This window comes from Harpia harpyja, chromosome 15 (assembly GCF_026419915.1).
Source record: "Harpia harpyja isolate bHarHar1 chromosome 15, bHarHar1 primary haplotype, whole genome shotgun sequence".
In the NCBI taxonomy this organism is placed as follows: Eukaryota; Metazoa; Chordata; class Aves; order Accipitriformes; family Accipitridae; genus Harpia; species Harpia harpyja.
The window spans coordinates 1916276-1937422 of NC_068954.1; the positions used below are offsets into that span (position 1 = coordinate 1916276).

The following is a 21147-nucleotide window of genomic DNA, read 5'->3' on the forward strand; positions in this document are numbered from 1 at the left end:
CAGAAATGGCTCACATTTTCTTAACTGTTTATCCCCTTCTTGATTCATCCAGTGCACCGCATTTCCATCCGGATAGATTTGCCAAGCAACGCATTTGAGGAACATAAGGATTTTATAGGTCTTTGGGGTTTTGTTTGTTTTCTTACAGACCTGGCCCTAGAGTCAGCTCCAAACCCTGACCCAAAACTTGGTATGCATCTAAACACCACTTTCTGTTTTTGAAGGAAAAGCTTACACCATTTTGCAGCTGCATCCCACACCCTGGGGAAGGAAAGCAGCACAGCAAGGGTGCTGGGGCAGCCTTTAGCAATACATTTATCCGACACACAATTTCTCTCTTTTTTTTTTGCTTTACCGCAGCAAAACTGATCTGCTTCTCCGTTATATAATTTCTACTTACGTTCTCCTTTAGGCTTTCTCCTTGAAGCAGGCTGCAGAGAGCTCAGGAGCAGGAGCTCTGCAACAAAGGCATCTGCCATAGGAAGCTTGCAAAAGTTCAGGAGCACCCGCTGGGAAATACTCCCCCAAAATATACTAATTTGCAGAGAAAAAAAAGATAGGGCTTCATTTCATACCACCTTTCCTCCGCATCACCTCCAGGTTACATGGAAACACCATGAGCCGTTTTGTTTCACGTGCATGCGAATGACTGTGATAAAAACGCTGCAGGCTGAAGTGCAGACAGTCCCCGCTGCTAAGCTAAAGCTAAAGCTAAGCTTAGCTAAAGCTAAACCAACAGCGTTTTGCACCGGCTTTACCCGGTGCCAGGCAGCAGGCCCGGACCCGCATCCTGTGCGAGCACAAGTGCTACAGGCACGGACGCAACCTGCCTCCCCAGCTGCTAATCCTTAGGTTTGCAAAAAACCAATAAGCTTTAATAAAACAAACAGCAGAATAAGAGGTAAGGCATTAAAAAAAAAAAAAAGAAGATGGAGATATTTGTAATTAAGTCCTAAGAATGAAGAAATGGGATGGGGCAGCACCACAAACCATACCCTTGCTTCAAGGAACTGCAAGAAAATTATGCACTGGTTGCATCTCCTGCCCTAAATACAGTGGGTATGTTAAAAAAAAAAATCAATGGTGATCAAGTATATTTAAATGGGGAAAAAGGGCAAGCTCATACCATAGAAATGGGTGTAAATGTGCCTCCATGAAGGAAAAATGAACGTTTCTTGTAAAGAGCTGGAGCACGAGCGCATGTAGGCAAATGCACGGAGGAAAGGGGAAAACCAAGAGGGGGTCAGGGGAGTCCAGCTCCCTTGTGGAGGGAATGTGAGGCTAAACTAATTAAAATGCACAGCCCTTGGAGAGTTTCTGGAGGAAAAGTACTGCAGAAATAAGTCCAAACTGATGCTATTAAATCACAGATATTAATAGCGGAGGAGATCCACAAGTATCTGGTCTGTTAAAATGGAGGGCAAGAGATGCTCAAGCCATTTCACGAAGCATTGCAGAGAAGCAACCACATTAAAATCCTTTACCAATGCTACTCAGCACTCCTTAAAACTGTTTCTACAATACAAAAATAGGCAAGTGCCTGCGAAAATACAGCAAAATGGCTGGGCTGCTCCACATAACATTTACAAAAAGTAGGACATCCTTTGAAAGATGCAGGATCCCACTGAGGTGACAAAGGGCTGCAAGCTATAAGTAACCCAGTGTCACTTTTGTTGAATTCTCCCCCCAAATTCTTCACTGCAAAAATGCTCCAGAGAGATAACTTCTTGCTTTGTCCGATGAATCAGGTATCATCACTAATGAATTCAACAGTTCCCAGAAGTGCAAGAAATGCCAGCAGAAGACCCAATCTTTTAAAGAAAACATCAGCTAGGAAATAAAGTGGAGGGGGGGAACCTACCTGGCTATAAATCCCTGGAATTTGGTAGAAGATAAAGTACCTTCCAGCACAAACTGGAAAAACTGAAGGCTAGTTTACGTAACAAAACTTGTGCACATAACAAACACATCCTCCGTGCAACTGTAAAGACAGCATTGCAAAAACATTTCTGCAGCAACATGCTGAAGCTGCCAGCAACATTTTGTTTGAAAAGGGAAGATGAAACTCAATGTAAAAAAAAACCCAAGCACATAGCTGGTATTTATTAAACCATTAAGAAAGAGGAAAAAAATTGCCAGTTCACAATGATGTGTAAATGTGCATGGGGCTAAATTTCAGGACCACTAAACAGATGTGTGTGCAATTCCTGCAGCTGCACAAACAATACAGGCAAATAAGATGGCTCCAGCACTTCAGTGTGAAGTTCACACTGGTGCAAGGATACAGCTTATTTTATACCCATACCATCACACTATAAGTAACAGTTTTCTTTTCCCCTCCATAATTAAAGCCTGTGAAAACAAAGCGATGAAAAGACTCAGCTGCGGCACAACACTTGCTAGCTGCTGCAGCACAGGGGAGGCTGGGGCTGGAGATGCTGCCTTTAGAAGATGGCAGCTATATGACACCTGGGTAATCACACCTGAATCACATTAATTGTATTAATATTAAAAATGTTTGGCCTTGAGGGCTCTTTTCATAAGAAATAGAGGCTATTCCTCCCTTTGCTCTAGAGGATGGTGTTGAAGGCACCAGGGAAGGACATGACAGCTGTCCCAGCAAAGGGCAATGCCATCCTGGGCAGTCAAGCTGGAAGGTGACACTCATCCTCCAACAGAGAGTGCAGCAATACAGGCATGCACCTGCAAAAAGAACTCTTATGGGCATCTAATGTGTTTTATGAAGTCACGTACTTATTACGAACAGGAGGAGGGAAATACCGAACTATTTTTGAGAAACACTGCACCACCAAAACCAAATATCAAAGAGCAAACCAATAATTTAATTGACAAGTCTCACTCCTCTTATCCTTGTGTCAAGGCAATCAGCCCTTTCTTTCACTAAACTACTCTTAGAAACAACAAAGAATGAGGCTGTTATGTATACTTTTAATTTTTATTCTCCTCTTTAAAACCACAGCTTCCAAATGAGAACGTGTCAAGGCTGGACACCTCACCACACTCGAAAAGAAAGTTCACTGCAACCACCTGCAACACTGATGAGCAAGACAAACGGCTTTCACCAGGTCTCCTGTCGAGGAGGATGCCATTCTTACACAGTAGAGCAGACATTTAGTTAGCTGTCATGAAATATTTATTAATCTGCTGATGAGTTAATTAAAAATTTTAATAAGATTTCAGTACTTACTGAAATTATTTACCCCGTGTACAGTCACGGTGTTGACAATAGATGGGTAAGTGGTATACCGAGTGATTTTATTTTTTTAATGACTTATCTACTTGTCTGCAAATGCTCTAATCATTGTTAACAGCTGTAAAATTTATCCGTCCTTCATATTTGACATGCAAAATAGTTGCTAGATTGCTTCTACCCTGTCATTCATCCATTATTACTCCATCATTTTCAAAGACCGCTGCAGCATCCCAAACCCAGACCTAGTGTACAGTAGATGACTGATGGAATACTTCGCTATCAACACTCACATTAATAACGGCAGGGTGGAAAAGGTCTAGAGTTTAACTGCAGACCCTCTCAGGAAACAACAAGCAAACAACATCTAATTGTAATGAAGTATTTTCATCTGCTGGAGAAATAAGGATGTGATAGGATTACCATTGTGTTGTGCAGCAATGACATTCTTCATGGTATATTCATAAATAATATGCTTACACAAAGTGGAAAAGCTTCCTCCTCATTTTTACATCAGTGAGGAGACTGCTGTGCAGCTGTATTTTCCATCTAAAGATAGATGGAGTCCAGAGAAATACAGTGTAAAGGGAGCTCATTTGTGACATTATACTATTATATTTAAGAAAAAACCGCTGCAGCTGTATCTGTATATCATCACTCTGACATGTGCTTGGGTCTCTAATTACTTACTTTCATGAATTAAAGACATGGGAGAGAGGGATTAAAGATGAGACTGCAGAATGTGAGCAGACAACAAATGTAAGAAATTTGGAGGAGTCTCCCATTCAAGCGAGATGAGAGTCAGCAACATTCGGCAGCTTCGCCTCCCTCTCTTCTGCGGGGATCAAAGCAGGGAGAAATATTAATCCTCTGAAGTTACAAAGACGTATGAAAACCCTAACGAGCATTTTACACTGCAGATGCGCAAGCAGAGCTTCACTCGGTGCCGTGCAAGGCAGAAGCTGCGACACAACCAACTTCAAATGTCCTCAAATTTCTAAATAGCTTAAAATTGGCTGCCAGTGAGAAACACGCAGTATAGACGTATGCTCACTTACAGTGCAGTAAAGAGGAGGGGATTTCTACTAGAAATGAAAGTCATTAAACTCAACTGCTGATCACTTACATGACCACTAGTAATATCTTGCCCTGCTCCCTAAGGGGCTTCTCCATGCCTTGACAATAGTCATTCATGGGTCTGGACTGTATTTCCCACAAATTTTAGCAAATTCCTATTTTTGTTGTCCATCAATTGCCAAGAGTTGCATGTCTGCTTTACAAACACCATGTATTTAAATGCTAAATATTTTGTAGAATTGCAGGAAAATTGAGGTTGAGCCTTCGGATGTCTCTGGTCCAACCTGCTCTGGGATCTGTCCTCCTGGTAAAGAAGTTTTTCTGTCAGTAACACCACCAGGTTTTAATGTTTGTCAAGATCTGGGATGACCTTTCCTTGCACAAGAAGATCCATTTCCTTTGTTGTTCTTTCATTTGTGTAATTTGGGGGTTTGAATTGCCCATTCAGATTTTTACTGCGTTTCTTTAGGAATGTTTGTTGAAGTTTTTTTCATTAAACCTTCTACTTCAAGTATGCAGTTTCACTTACTTTCCATCTCTGGACTATTTACTATTATGGTTGCCATAAATTTAAGGTTGCTTAAATCAGAATTTTATTCCCATATCTTAATAAAAGATTTTTCCTTCATTTGCTACACATTCAGAGATACATGGAAACTGCTCAGCTGTATAAATCCAATGCTAGAAGACATACCATCCATCTGATATTCCGTTACTTTGTTATTAAAATTTGCTAATTAGTTTGCCTTTCCCTCTTCACACTTGGGCTTAAGACAGTAGAGAATTTCCCTACAGATAAAATCGGTCCCTCCTTAACAACCCATTCACGCTTCTAAAAGGAATATTTCTCCCAGGTGACATTTTGATATGAACTGTAACAAGCAACGGGGCAATTTTCCTTTGATTTTGAATTTCATTTTAACTTCACGAAATATATTTTAATATACATTCCGCAGTTCATCTGTAGCTGGGATTCGTGACAGCTCCATTAAACAAATGTATGCCTTTCATTGTATAAAGAAACTCCAGGACAGGAAGGTAGAGGAAGCAGAGATGGGGAGGGAAAGCATGTTAAAGGTAAGGCTTTATTAACCTCACGAGGCTTCTCCGAAATCTGCAAGGGGAGTCTAAGATCTTTACGAAAATAAAAGAAACTATAGAAACTACACTAAGGCACATGGAAAATAAGGAGGTGATTGGTGACAGCCAACATGCTTTCACTAAGGGCAAATTGTGCCTGTCAAATTTGGCAGCCTTCTACAATGGGGTTACAGCGTTGGTGGATAAGGGAAGAGCAATGGATGTCATCTACCTGGACTTGTGCAAAGCATTTGACACTGTCCCACACGACATCCTTGTCTCTAAATTGGAGAGACATGGATGTGATGGATGGGTAAGGAATTGGCTGGATGGTCGCACTCAAAGAGTTGCAGTCAATGGCTCGATGTCCGAGCGGCGAGCAGTGACGAGTGGCGTTCCTCAGGGGTCAACGTTATTGGGAACAGCGCTGTTCAACATCTTTGTCAGTGACACGGACAGTGGGATTGAGTGCACCCTCTGCAGTTGACACACTGGAGGGAAGGGATGCCATCCAGATGCCATCCTTGATGGTTTGAGATGCGCACCTCTGCTAACCTCGTGGAGTTCAACAAGGCCAAGTACAAGGCTGTCCTGGTTTCGGCTGGGACAGAGTTAATTTTCTTCCTAGTAGCTGGTACAGTGTGTTTTGGATTTAGTGTGAGCATAATGTTGATAACACACTGATGTTTCAGTTGTTGCTCAGTAGCTCTTATCCTAAGTTAAGGATTTTTCAGTTTCCCATGCTCTGCCAGGAAGCAGGTGTACAAGAAGCTGGGAGGATGCATGGCCAGGACAGCTGACCCGAACTAGCCAAAGGGATATTCCATACCATAGGATGCCATGCTCAGTATACAAACTGATGGGAGTTGGCCAGGAGGGGTGGATTGCTGCTCGGGCATCAGTCAGCGGGTGGTAAGCAATTGCATTGTGCATCACTTGTCTTTTCTCGGGTCTAATTTCTCTCTTTTTGTTATATTCCTTTTCATTACAATTATTGTTACTATTGGCATTATTATACTTTAGTTTAGTTATTAAATTGTTCTTATCTCAACCCATGAGTTTTACTTTTTTTCCCCGATTCTCCTCCCCATCCCACCGGGGAGGAGTGAGGAAGTGGCTGTGTGGTGCTTAGGTGCTGGCTGGGGTTAAACCACAACAAAGGTCCTGCAGATGGGTCGTGGCAATTGCAAGCACAACTACAGGCTGGGTGATGACTGGATTGAGTGCAGCCCTGAGGAGAAGGACTTGAGGGTATTAGTGGATGAAAAACTGAATACAACCTGGCAACGTGTACTCGCAGCCCAGAAAGCCAATTGTATCCTGGGCTGCATCAAAAGAAGCAGGACCAGCAGGTCGAGGGAGGGGATTCTGCCCCTCTGCTCCGCTCTCGTGAGACCCCACCTGGAGTCCTGTGTCCAGCTCTGGGGTCCCCAACATGAGAAGGACATGGACCTGTTGGAGCAGGTCCAGAGGAGGGCCACTAAGATGATCAGAGGGCTGGAGCACCTCTGCTATGAGGACAGGCTGAGAGAGTTGGGGTTGTTCAGCCTGGAGAAGAGAAGGCTCTGGGGAGACATTACAGCAGCCTGCCAGTACCTAAAGGGGGCTTATAGGAAAGCCAGAAAGGGACTTTTTACAAGGGCATGTAGTGATAGGACAAGGGGTAATGGCTTTAATCTGAAAGAGGGTAGATTTAGATTAGATGTAAGGAAGAAGCTCTTCACTGTGAGGGTGGTGAGGCACTGGAACAGGTTGCCCAGAGAAGTTGTGGATGCCCCATCCCTGGAAGTGTCCAAGGCCAGGTTGGATGGGGCTTTGAGCAACCTGGTCTAGTGGAAGGTGTCCCTGCCCATGGCAGGGGGGTTGGAACTAGATGATCTTTAAGGTCCCTTCCAACCCAAACCATCCTATGATTCTATGAAAAAAGCATCTATGAGGAGTTTGCTATATATTCCTGTGTATTTTTGCCATATTTTCCTACCACTTCATCCTCTTTGCAACAGCTAGTGCTCTCCTAATCACTAACTCACAACTCCAAAAGGTAAGTAAATTCAAGGAGAGCAAGTGTTGTAAATATATGGGGGGGGGGGGGAACCCCAGATTTTATGCAAAAACATCACTTACCTTTCCACTTTAGAGGCAAGAGCTCGCTGTGTATTAGCTACCCTAATGTCAGAGGCCCAGGCAGAACCTTTCTGCAGCCTCTCCTACTCCAGCAGGGCATCGGACCATGCAGACAATTTCTCTGCAGATGTTGAATTTCACCTGGTGTTGTTAATTCTTACCAGCGATGTACTGTGAAGTTTTAAGCATCATTTGAGGTGCTTTGAGATGCTGGCACGTCAGGGAAGATGAGGACAGGATGCCACAGAGGAATGCTGATCAAGGATAAGCAAAATTAAGATCTGCATTCCAAATAATCAGGATTTCACGGGTGTTGCACTCCTAAAACTTGCTTGTAATGAAAATTATTTACCAGTATTTCTGGTTCTTGGAAAGTACTGTTGTAGATGACGCCACTGTCTCCAGCTCACAAGACTGACTCAATAGTAAATTATCATTTAAACCAGCATTCGGGCAAAACTGCCAGGAAATACTTTTATATTTTGGTCCTTCCTGATGGCAGCAGGGATGTGCGTGTGTGTTTTAACGCGTGTACCTTCATCTTCAAACCACAGGAACTAAGTATTGATAGTTTTCTTTCTGAGAAGCAAACAGAGCCACATACTTAGCAAAACCTCCCCGGCGCCAGTGAAAGGTATTCACCAACAACTCAGCACGGAAGTAAAAAAAAAAACAGAAAAATTCTTCTCACTTTTTGTCAGCCAAGCAGTAGCTTTGGGGTTTTGTGTTTATCTCTTGAAAGTTTACCAGAAACAGATCTTACCACTCTCCTGAGTTATTGACAAGTGGTTACACTACTCCCATCAGCTCTAAAAAATGTTTTTCAGCGATAACTGGAAGGTAAAAAAAGAATTCTCTAGCTAAAAGCACAAATAGTCCTTACTAAGGGTTTAACCCATCTAAAATTTTTCTCTTTCAAAGACAAGATCAAAAGTAGGAAAACAAACAAAAAGGCAGTTCTAAAGAGGTTTATTTGTTATTTTTAGAAGATAAAAGGACCTCCTTTTCAGATAACGTGCTGTGCCATGCCTTCCCCAGAAGCTGCTGTGAAGAGCAGGTCTGCCCAAGGCGACGAGGGGAAACGATGACCGTGAGCATCCAGGAGCAGAACCTGTCTCTTGCAGGGTTGAACTCACTCACCGCCCCCAGCTCTAGTCCCAGCTGGCTTCACGACATCTAAGAGGCTTCAGACAGAAGATAAAACCTTGTGGCAGGAGGAAGAAACCCCTCCAGAATGGATAGCTATCACCCCACGAACACAGCCAGGGTGGCAATGCCCGTGAGGATGTGTCACTGCCCAGCGAGACAAATGCTCACCCACGCTTTTATTACTTTATGATAATTTTTTCCTTAAATGCTTCTACACTGACTAAACAGAACTGTGCTTCGTGCAAAGGGCTCAATGTCCAAACAGAGATCAGTCACAAGTGGTGTCCCTCAGGGGTCCATATCGGGACTGGTACTGCACAATATCTTCATCAGTGACCTAAATGGTGGGAATGAGTGCACTCTCAGCAAGTTTGCAGATGACACCAAGCTGAGTGGTGCAGTTGATTCACTAGAAGGAAGAGATGCCATCCAGAAGGACCCTGATGAGCTCAAGAAGTGGCCACACGTGAACCTCATGAAGTTCAACGAGGCCAAGTGCAAGGTCCTGCACCTGGGTCAGGGCAATCCCCACTATCAATATAGATGGGGGATGGATGACGAGCAGCCCTGCGGAGGACTCGGGGATACTGGTGGATGAAAAATTGGACATGACCTGGCAATGTGCACTTCCAGGCCTGAAAGCCAACTGTACCCTGGGCTGCAACAAAAGCAGTGTGGTCAGCATGTCGAGGGAGGGGATTCTGCCCCTCTACTCCACTCTCATGAGACCCCCCCCCCCACCTCCGCCAAGTACTGTGTCCAGCTCTGGGGTCCTCAGCACAAGAAAGACATGGACCTGTTGGAGCAGGTCCAGAGGAGGGACACAAAAATGATCAGAGGGCTGGAACAACTCTCTTGTGAAGAAAGGTTGAAAGAGTTGGGGTTGTTCTGCCTGGAGAAGTGAAGGCTCCGGGGATACCTTATTGCAGCCTTTCAATACTTAAAGGGGACTTATAAGACAGAGAGAGAGAGACTTTACCAGGGACTGTAGGGACAGGACAAGGGGCAATGGTTTGAAACGGAAAGAGGGTAGGTTTAGATTCGACATAACAAAGAAATTTTTTACCATGAGAGTGGTGAGACACTGGAGCAGGTTGCCCAGAGAAGTTGTGGATGCCCTACACATCACTGGATGTGTTCAAGGTCAGGTTGGATGGGGCTTTGAGCAACCTGGTCTAGTGGAAGATGTCCTTGTCCATGGCAGGGGGGTTGGACTAGATGATCTTAAGGTCCCTTTCAACCCAAACCATTCTTTGACTCTATGACTCTAATCCTGCCAGCCTCTGGATCATCTTCTATGAACAAAAAAAAGGCAGAATTTCTCATACTTCCCTGGCTTATGGAGTCAGTGAGCACAGCCATGTCTTGCAGGGAGAATGAGCAATCGCTGGTGTCTCACCTCCAGAGAGCTGACAGCCAACGGGAAGCCCGACACTGAAGAGGTGCCCTTGAGAAGGTCAGAGCAGTAGCTAACGCAAACTGACAAAGAGGTACCAAAATAGCAAAAACAATGGAAGAAAGTAAATAGGCACCGATTTATAACCTTATATCCACAGGAAGGGCTTGTACAGCAAATACTACATTAGGGAAAGAACACCAAATCATTAAGTCCCAAAAACTGACGGACTCACTTGAGTGTGGTTTTCAATTAAACGATACATCATCTTTGTGGCCCAGGAAGCAGAAATTCCTCGAGGGCAGCGAAGAACCCAGCAGACTAAAAAGCCATTAACATATCCAGCATCATTTACTGTCCTGTTGGATGCTGATTACAATCCTGCTCAGCCAAGACACAAACACGTTTCCACCTCGTCTCCTCAGCACAGCAAGAGCTACCTACATGGTGGGGCTGGAGACAACGATGAATTGGGCTTCCGTAGTTCAATGCAACCACAGATGTGGAGGAAAGGGTTACAACCTGCATTAATGCTGTACGCTAAAGGTGATGATAAACTGATCACTGCAGAAGTGGCTGCGGCAGATTAAGATGTTCCCATTCCTGGGTTGTCTGTGAAGAGGATCCCACGCTCACAGCCAAAAAGTTCACATGAGCATTTCTCACTTGCTTCAGCACAAGAAGCTTGGGTTGAAGAGCCGCTAGAGAGGGCTCAGCCCACCCTGGAGGACTTGGCAGCACTGCAAATGAGGAGTGCTCACAAGAACTGTGCTGTTGGACGAACTCATGGAAGCCACCAGCTTTGCCATGTAGGTAGTGACCAATGGTGGAGGGACAATGTCATCTCAGATCTTGGCAGGGTTTCTGCAGCTGGTGTCTGGTCATGGTCAAAGAATTAGGCTGGATTTGCATAGAAATGTGAAAGCCTAAGAAAAAGGTGCATTTGCTTAAAATTTCCAGGAGTAGTAAGGCAAACGGATGAAGTGGTTTGTTCCAAAAGATACGCAAAACTGCAACTTGGATATTAAATCAAAGTAGTCAAAATAGATCTAATCAAAGCTCCTGGGCAAGCAACACTTAATGGGAGATGACCAAATCCTTACTTAGACATTTTAATTTTTTGAAGGAGGTAAGCACCAAAAGTTCTACTTAATGGAAGAGCTGTGTGTCTCAAATACTTTCTGTATAAACAAAGCACCCAATCTGACTGTCCAACTATAGGATTTATGTGTGAAAACAACATCATCTAATGGTATTTTTAGAAAAAAGGAACAGAAAGAATCATCAGATGTGAAACTACAACCAGCTCCCTTACAGAAACAGTTCTTAATTTCGCACAGAAGAGCTAAAGTCCCTAGCAGACATCTGAAATCCCATCAACTGTTTCTTCTCAATATATGCTTGAAACTTTTGTCTTTAGCATCGTGCAGGTGCGTCTAACATATAAACATCTAACAGAAAGAGGTATTTCAACATTATCCAAACAAGGACTGCGGCAGAATCAAATGACCAAATGAAAACAAAGTGGGGAGACTCAGTTAAGACTCAAACACCTTCAACAGGGTGAATGCTTTTAACAAACTTTTTTGCTAGTGACAGCTGGCTAGAACATCTTCAAGACAAATATGAAAAGAAACATGTTGGGGGCCTCCACATGCTCATTCTAACTTTTCTTCTAAAAAACAAAAAAACCCAACAAAAAACCGCAAACCCTAAAAAACCAAGACAACTCAACACTTCAGCATTTGTATTTGGCAACCTAAAGAGAGAAACACATCTCCTGTTATTATAGCTGCAGGCTGGCCAGCAGAAGTACAAGAAGCCCGACTTGAAGATGCAGTATTGCTGGTGGGTGTCCTCTGCAAAGTGGCAGAAGCTTCAGACCTCTCCCTGCACGTGGTCCATAGCAGTTGTCCTGTCCGTTCTCTACCAGGCAACCTAGAGAGCCTTTTCCAGTGGGCATGGCGGGGGTTCCTGGTTTGTTTGTGCTCTTTGCTTTTTAAAAGCAAGGCTTCAGGGGTGCCCCAGTGGCTTTAATTCATATGTGGCGAGACAAGTCTGGATTTCTTCTTCCTAAGCCCCCAAAAGTGCTGTGTGCATCTTTGTCTTGATCAGCAGGACTCCATTTCAAACACATGGCTGAAACAACATCCCTCTCTAAAACTAACAAAAGAGGTAGAAGAACAGATGATTTAGAAGTACGGTGACTGCCAAGCCTGTCATCTGTGTCCTTCCTACCCCGCCAGCAGCCCCCGGGAAAAGGGAACGGCAAGGCAGAGGTTATGACTTCAAGGAAACGCACCTACGGTAAATACCTCTCACGAGATACCATTTATAAAGTGTTGCAACACTTGAAAACACTGTTAACAGCAGGAAATCTATTTAAAATGGAAGGAATATGATCATTAAGGAATAAAGAGGGAGTTTCAGCTCAGCAAAGACCTAGGGCTAGGGTGGGGGAGGGAGCGTCTCAGAGATTGCATTTACATTTTTTTATCTCAAAGCCCCATTGCAGTATAAAGGGGATGGGAACTCAATCACAGCAACCGGATTTCAGGCCAAGCCAAAAAGTCCATTTGCTAAAGGAAAGAATGAAATTTAATAAGACAGGTGGGAAGAAAAAAAAAAAAAAAAAAAAAAGGAAAGGCTGGGAGATGCCAGGTGGGATGAAGGTAGGGCTCCCCCCAGCTTCCCCCACACAACTGCAGGGGTTAGTCCATCAGTCCCCCAAATTAGGGGAAATCCAGAGCAGCAGAGGAGGCACCTCACACTTAAAATTAGTCTAGAACTCACTCTTCCTCCCCGCAACGATATCCAATTTCATAGTTAAGAATTTAACCCTTTTCTTGCCTGGGCTGTATCGGTCAAGCTGCCTGATGTTAAGAGATGTCTCAGGTAAAGCCTGGCCACTGCTGGGTGTGTGATTTGTACTGATTGCCTGGGGGTGGGGGGTGGGGGGGGGGGGGGGGCGGCGCAAAGAAGAAAATAAAGAATAAAAGCTGCGTACAGCCCAGCCTGCAGCACACTCCAGCCCAAGACCCTCGGTCTGCAAGCTCCCAGCCTGGGCAGGTATTAATCGGCGCCTGGAAAGCAGGAGGTCAGCAGCAGGGAGAACCCACCACCACCCCGCGAGGTCACCTCTTCAAAAGCTGAATCTGGTCAGATACTGGGGAGAAAAATAAAGACATCAAGAGTCACAGGAGCTAAGATTTTTTGTTTGTGTGCGATACAGTTTACACATTTCCAATGAAAAAGTAGCTGTTATGTCCAGTAGGAAAGGTGATCTTTTTGCAGTGAAAAATCCTGAATTCAACTGTGCCTTTATCGGGCAAAGCGCAGTTTAATAATCAACTCCAAGCAGCGCTTCCATCACTGGACTGGGGCTCTGCTGGTTTCTTACCACTCACGGGCAGCCTCCCAGCTCCTCTCTGCCTGGGCGACTCCAAGCTAACAGTCAGGACAGCACACAGCGATACAGAAGTGATATTATTTTCAAATTTTACAACCATGCCTAATTACTGCCATCGTTTGTGCTAGAAACGGAAAACAGCAAAGCAGAGAGCAAAGAGCCTTGCCCAAAAATGCAGGGCAAACACTGGACAGCCAGACAGATTAGGGCAAGGGGGGGATGGTTCCCCAGCTACCACCACCCATCCTGGGCGCCCGATTATCCACCCTCCGGCCACCAAACCTATCAGGGGAGGACATCTAGAACAGGGGCACCGACATCTCCAAGCTACCACAGTCCCTGCTGCAGCGATCATTCCACCACAGTTTAAGGAAGCAGCCAACTCAAGGACAGAAACTAAGTGGCCAAAGCAGCCTACGGAGGACATACACCACCAGTATCTTACTGGGACCAGTATTTACACTGCACTGAAGAGGAGCATAGGAGCAAGCCATGCTCAGTCCAGAAGGAAATATGCCATTTTCCGTTGCACTCCAGCCAAAACCAGCTCCGACGCAAAAGTTTCTTGCAACACCAGCTATCTCAGACAGGGAATTGTGATTCAAGCAGTATAACATACAGCTGCTTTTGTCTGATGAAATATGTTATTTTTTGCCTTACGGCATGTTAGCTAGAAGCTGGTTTTCCAGGGGAATTAGCAGGGGTACAGGTCCTCCCCTCTCTTGCGTACTCATGGTCCACAGCAGTAAACACTCCCAGTCTTGATGGAGAGAGGCTGCAAATCCCACAGCCATACAGTAGCTGCAGCCAACACATCATCCAACTTGGTTTACCATTTTATTCATTTCTAAATATATTCTACTGTTTTTCCGAGTTACCACTCCATTACAACGATTTTGCTTTAAGATATTGCCGGCTGTGGGCAAACCACAGAAGTGTTCAAGTTGTTACATGCATCATCTAGTAAGAGCTACAAGGATGCTGAGTACACGCTTCTTGCTCTGGAAGTTGTAGTAGCCCTTGCCATAAAACATTCTGATTTCCCAAGTTTGTGACTTTTAGAATTCTCCAGTTACGGACTCAATTCACCTGATCAACACCACAAGCCAGCCTACAGCATAACACTGACTTACCAAAACCACATATTATTCTTTAGCACAAATCCTTTGCATACCATTCTGCCACCGCAGCAATTAGCTATTCAATTTTGCAAAACATATTGAGAAAGCACAGTTGATTCACGCAATAATTTCATCTTCATGAGCTTTTAAAACAACTCTTGTAGCTATGAATGCAATGCAGACTGACTGAACATCTCGTGTACAGAAAACAACCCAAAGGATGCCAAGGACAGAGAAAAACAGTGACTTTTGCTTTCAGCAGTCTCAGTAATTAATTCCGCATGAAGAGGTGCTCCAGCAAAAACCACCTCCATGACAAGTTTAAACATTTTCCGCCAGAGGAAAGAAGAAACAGAGACCTGCAACCTTACCTCTATCTTCCCGAGGTGAAAGATGGTTCATGGGAAAAACTGGACTCTTCAGTTAATTAAACAGCAAAACGGCAGAATCCTAGAGCCTCAGCAAACGCAGGCATCGACCTTCCATGGGCAGTCTTCACATGAACTCTTCTGATAGGGGACCAGCATCAATTACTGAGTCCTGTAGAGGAAAAGACAGTTTGTTTGCATTACCTTTCATTTATCTTTCTGAATTATTATTCACATGATGCAATTTTCAGTGTTTTAAGTAGGAAAACAGCAAAGTTGAGGTCAACTATTAACTCACAGCAATATCATTAATAGCTTGCTGAACACCTCAATACTATCAATTGCAAGGTATCTTTTTTATTTCATTGGAAAAGAACTCATCAGGGTTCCTCAACCTTTAAGCTACTTGGGGAAATAAAGTAAATGAAAGCTTAATACTCCAACCAGTAAGTTGGTTTTTTTTTTTCAATTCTCCCCTCCCTCTTTGCCAATGCCACTCCTAAGAAATAAAGATTACCCTCCAGAAAAACACAGCACAGATCTAGTAGCAAATCTGCCATAGCAAGACAGCATCTACGCAATATGGGAGATAAAAACTAGCACCAGAATATTACAGTTGGTGTTTACAGCCGACAGGCTGCAGACCACCACCGAACTTATAAAACCCAAAGATAATGATATCCTTCCTTGCCTCACAAAGGCACAGATAGTAAATTGCTGTTGTTACTAAGCATTAAGCTAGAACCAGAACAAGGGGATTTCTCCAGTTCCTCCTCTTCTGCAGACTTTCTGTATCACCAGGTAAGCCAGGTAGTCTCTGAACCTGAGATGAGCATAATTATTTCTCTCCCAAAGCATGTATGCCACAAAAAGATACTAAGACTGCAGTATGTCTATTTTCTTCAGCCAGCCCCTCTCCTGTAAGTCACATCAGTCTGAACCTTGTTCCTCTCGAGCCAAATGCTAGTATGTCAACTAATTTGTGGCTTGCAAAGACTTTGCTTGGTTGAAAAATTTAAGTTCATAAAATTGGGCTCTTCATATTGTGATGCACTGCCTGAATTCTAATGAAAAAGTAAATAATTAAAAAAAAACAAAACAAAACAAAAAACCAACCATGGAAACCACTGATATGAGCTTCATAACCTTTCTTCCAAGCCACTCCACACATTGCAGTTTCTATAGCCACGCTTGCTACCCATCCCATCGAATGCTTCAAGACAGAAGTCCCAATAATTGCTTTTGAACTTTTACTTGTAGTAGCTGTAGGATACAATTCATCTTAATCAACCTTAGACACCTATGAGCTGGTTGGAAACTGGAGCTGGTAATTCCAGGGTCCCTCTGCAGTCAATAAACGGGTCCACGAATCTTCCCTTGGAGCTGCTGGATGGAGATGTCTGCAGGTCCTCAGCAGCCCAACCAGCCCCAAAGGCTGGCTGCTGCTTCAGCAGATCACGTTTGGTCCCCAAGAACCACCAGGTTAGGAGTCCACATTAAATTACTTCCAGGATGCGTCCGTTTTCTTTCTTTCTCTCTCTCTCGCAGGGTTACGAGGATTATTGGGTTAAATTTATACCTCTAAATCCAAACATCTAAAATTACATGAGGGGAGTACCATCATTAGTTCAAAACCTGCTTGTCCCCATTGCCACTCTTGTTATTAGAAAAGAAATTACTTAGATGGACACGGTCATTAGAATACCATCTTAATAATGCACCTGTCATTAGCAACACAAGACTCTTGTAAGTCACTCATTGCAATTTATTCATGAAAAATCAAACATGCAAAAGGAGGGAGGAAAACTCAGATGGCAGCATTGTCTCCAAGGCACTGGCAGAGAACAACTCTGGAAGCTTACGGATCCGCATCTGAACAGAGAAGTATGACTAGAGCACATCCTGATGGCAGACAGCATCCATTTTTATACACACATGCACATAAATGAACACAAAAGATGCACAAACTGCTGTATCACCCAGGCTTCCAGTCTGAAAGTTGCATTTTACCAGTAGGAGACAATCTTTGAATTTCTAAACAACATATACGTCCCAGCTGCTTTCACTACCCCTACAATAAATGAACAAAATGATGCTAAGGAAGCAATGTTAAAAACAGAAAAACATAAATAATAATGGAAACTTTAAGAATATGTTTCCAGATTCCCAGGGTGAAGTGTGTGTCTGGGGGGGATTAAGCTCCCAAGACTAAAAAGGGAAGATGTTCCTGTTCTAAAAAATAAAATAACTCTTCTCAACTTGGCTCTCATGAAAAGGAAAGCAACAATCAGAATAAAATATATATATATAACAAAGAGAAGAAAAACTAAACTGTTGGCATATTAGAATACAGCAGAAATGTAGTGATATGAAACAGTAAGAGAAGCAAAATGCAATGACAAGAACCACAATACTCACAGGTTTGAGTGTATTGGGTTATAAAAATTACCTAGGAACAGCACATTCCAGCAATGGCCAAGGACCGTTACTGCACAGAAAGAGAGCAACCACCAGCAATATTATAGGAACAGCAGAAGAATGCAACAAATATTTCTGTTCATTAATTAAGAAAGAAACCAGATGGTATAGTCATGCCACAGGAAACATTTTCTATTCCAAACAGCAATGCAGGCAGATGTGAAACAACAGCTAACAGAGCTGGTCGTTTTTAAGTCAGGAGATCTTCGACTGCATCTCAGGGGCTTTAAAAGAGCCAGACAAGAAAAACTCTGGACCTTTTATCGTAGCTTCCTGCAAGTGTTAACTTGGGAGGTTTGAGAGCGTTGGAGGACATACTGTTGTGTCAGTATTTTAAATGCGTGAGCAGGATGACCAGGCTAATAACAAGCTATCAGCCCAGCTTACATCCCAGGAAGAAAAGGAAAACGCTGGTATAAAATCTAATTAGGAGTTATGGGAAGTAAATAACCAATATCTACCGACACATAGGTCTTAAATCAACTGTATGCATTTTTATTAAGACTGCAAGATTGGCTGCAAACTGTAACAGCTCTGATGCAACAGACTTAAGAGTTCGGTGTATCTGTAAAGTCTGACTTCTCAAGTAACTGGAATTACATTACATAACATGGAATATATTAAACGATTAATAATTGGTCAAGCGACAAGTCATAAAATATAACTAGATCATCATTAATCACGTGCTCACACTGAAATACCAGAAGGAGCAGTTCTTGTGCCCTACTTTACTCATCCTCCTGCAAGCCAAGAGCAAAAGCCACTGCATCTCAGACTCACACCAACTCTAAAAGCTGCAGATAGCAAAGGACACGAGATCTGGATCCTTTACCAACATAACAACAAGCAAAGACCTTGCACATCTTTATCACCAAACACAAACTTGGAGCAGAGACCCTTCCCCATCCAGATGGGACATAACAGAGCAGGGACACACCAGCAGCCTATGAAGGCAGCAGCACCTTGCTTAGTGTAAGAACAAAGGGGCAAGAAATGAAAGTAGCAGGTGGCAAGTCCAAAACCAAACAAGAGACAGCAGTTTCTTCACCCACGACCCAGCTAAGCGGTTTAGCTCCTTGCCGCAGGATGTTGTGCATGCTAAACGTCTGCGCAAGCTCAAGGAAAGACTGGCTGTGTCACACAGCAGACACCCATGATGGTTACTAATAAGATGGACATCATCTCTGGCTGGGAAAGTCCTGGAGAAGTTGAAAGATCAGAGGCTGGAGAGTTGGGCAAGTATCGTACAGGGTCTGCCCAGTTCTCACATCCTTCTGGAGGCTCCGCTTTTAGAAACAGGGTAGAGATCCATCAATGCTATTCTTATATTCTCACCTTAGAGTATAGGAAACTGTACTTTGGAAACGATCTCAGTGATGGTGGACCACCAACCCCACATGGCTCCCCAGCGCAGCTTCTTTTGGCAACAGCAGTGCATTGGCTGCGTGCATGAAAAACTCCTGAACGTGGGAGCTCAACCCACTACTTCAAATACAACTGAACTCGGGGAGGTCCTACAGCCTCTCGTGCAGGTGACCATATCAGATACTATTAACAACCTCTCCTTTTCCAGAGATGGTGAAACCATGGCTTTTGAACCACAAACAGTCTACAGGCAGCCCCAGAGTCACTCCCAGACTGCAGCGCAGTTGCAGAAGAAGTAGTGGGGTGATGCTGTCCCAGGGTCATCTGTCGTGGTTTAAGCCCAGCCAGCAACTAAGCACCACGCAGCCGCTCACTCACTCCCCCCACCCACTGGGATGGGGGAGAGAATCAGGGGGAAAAAAAGTAAAACTTATGGGTTGAGATAAAGACAGTTGAATACGACAAAAAGGAATAAAATAATAATAACAATAAAAATGAAATAATAATAAAAAAATAATTAGAATATACAAAACAAGTGATGCACAATGCAATTGCTCACCACTCGCCCATCGATGCCCAGTTAGTTCCTGAGCCGCAATCTGCCCCCCAGGCCAACTCCCCCCAGTTTATATACTGGGCATAATGTCACATGGTATGGAATACCCCTTTGGCCAGTTTGGGTCAGCTGTCCTGACTGTGTCCCCTCCCAACTCCTTGTGCCCCTCCAGCCTTCTTGCTGGCTGGGCACAAGAAGCTGAAAAATCCTTGACTTGGTATAAACACTACTTAGCAACAACTGAAGACATCAGTGTGTTATCAACATTCTTCTCATGCTAAATGCAAAACATGGCACTATACCAGCTACTAGAAAGAAAATTAACTCTACCCCAGCTGAAACCAGGACATCATTGAACAATCTGAGCCCACATCAGCAGAAGAAAGCAAGTTTGAGAGGCAGACAGAAACACGCGCCTCATTTAGTGAGCACCGAAGATCTTCCAGACATAATTCCCTGGCAGAACCGCTCCATCCCCTCAAGATCTCCTATGTCCCACACATTTTCTCATCCTCAACCATATCAAGATTTTGCTAAGCTTTCCCAGGTCATTACTACGCAACCTATCTGCAGCCCACTACCTGTCCATAAATCACAGTAAGAAGCTAAAGGAGCTGGATGGATCTTGGCTTTTCTTTCCAAAACATAATACCTTGAGGCAATAATAAGAGACACTTTACAAGTGCTATTATGCACAAGCTTTCAGTTTAAGATATAAAGAGATCTGGAGGACAGATAAAACTGTCCATAGATTATATACATCGACAACCCAGGATATTTTTCCCTTTCATCAGAAAGCCACCTAATTAGTAGGAATATGCACTCGGAAATCTCCAACATTAAAAACCCCAAGCCCTTTCAATAAAGCTTGCACTGACTGGTGACCTTTGCTCTTTTGTTGTCTTACCAAATCCCGTATTCAGCATTTCTTGCTCAAACTATTGACAACTTTCACTGAATGGTTTGAAGTGATTTGCTTTAGGTGTATCCATGTTTCTCCCTCCAACAAAGCATCAAAGTTGGGTTGTTTCCTGCAACCCAACAAAGCACAAAGAATATCCCATACAAGTCGATGGGTTGGACCCTGGTTTTAAACAGTTGAAGCTGAGGGCAAGAAGTGGGTTATCCACGATCTTGTTAAGCTTATCCTCTGAAGCTGCTTTGACCAAGGTTCAGACCAGATGACCTCCTGATACCCCTTCCACCTAAACTATCCTGCATTAACTATAGCAGATTTAGCGTATCAAAAGTTCTCCTTATCCCATGAAAACGTATTCAAACACACACAGGAGAGCCTGGTGTGTTGCTGAACCCATCAGCTTTTCCATCCTTATGTCTGCTTTGAAATTCTACTAATCGATTGAAAAATTAGTGGAGAGTGTAAGGAAGCTACAATGGTGTTTAGGCTCAAGGTCAACTGCTAATACATTTTTTGAGTAAAATATATCTGCTAAACCATTTCAGACATTCCAGTGACCAGAAGAAACAACTTCCTGTCATCCTTCATCTGAGCTAGATCCCACCCAAAACCTTTCATCTTTAGCTTTCTACAGCATTTTCCAGTCCCCCAAAGTCATGTGCTTTCTACTGCATCTTCAGCCACAGACCTACAGGGCATAAATGCTTTGCAAGTAAGTTCTCACACAGCCCATGATGGACCAAGCCGCCACAGCACCTTTGAAGCGGTCATCATTTAGCATGTGAAACATGCATCTTTCAATACCTCCCTTGTTATATTTTACTGAAGGCTCTAAATATTTTATCAGTGACTGTTTAATATTAAAATGCATAAACAAGGATCAGTGGAGGCAGG

General features: G+C 43.6%; 1 protein-coding gene across 4 annotated transcripts in view; it reads right to left on the reverse strand.

The window, feature by feature from the left end:
- NCOA1 (nuclear receptor coactivator 1) overlaps window positions 1-21147 on the reverse strand; it is a 184977-nt gene that overhangs the window by 116159 nt on the left and 47671 nt on the right. For all 4 annotated transcript variants that reach the window (XM_052809163.1, XM_052809161.1, XM_052809165.1 and 1 more), the window contains exon 2: window positions 14939-15107. The gene's annotated coding sequence lies outside the window, so the exon portion shown is untranslated. The remainder of the gene's footprint in view (window positions 1-14938; window positions 15108-21147) is intronic.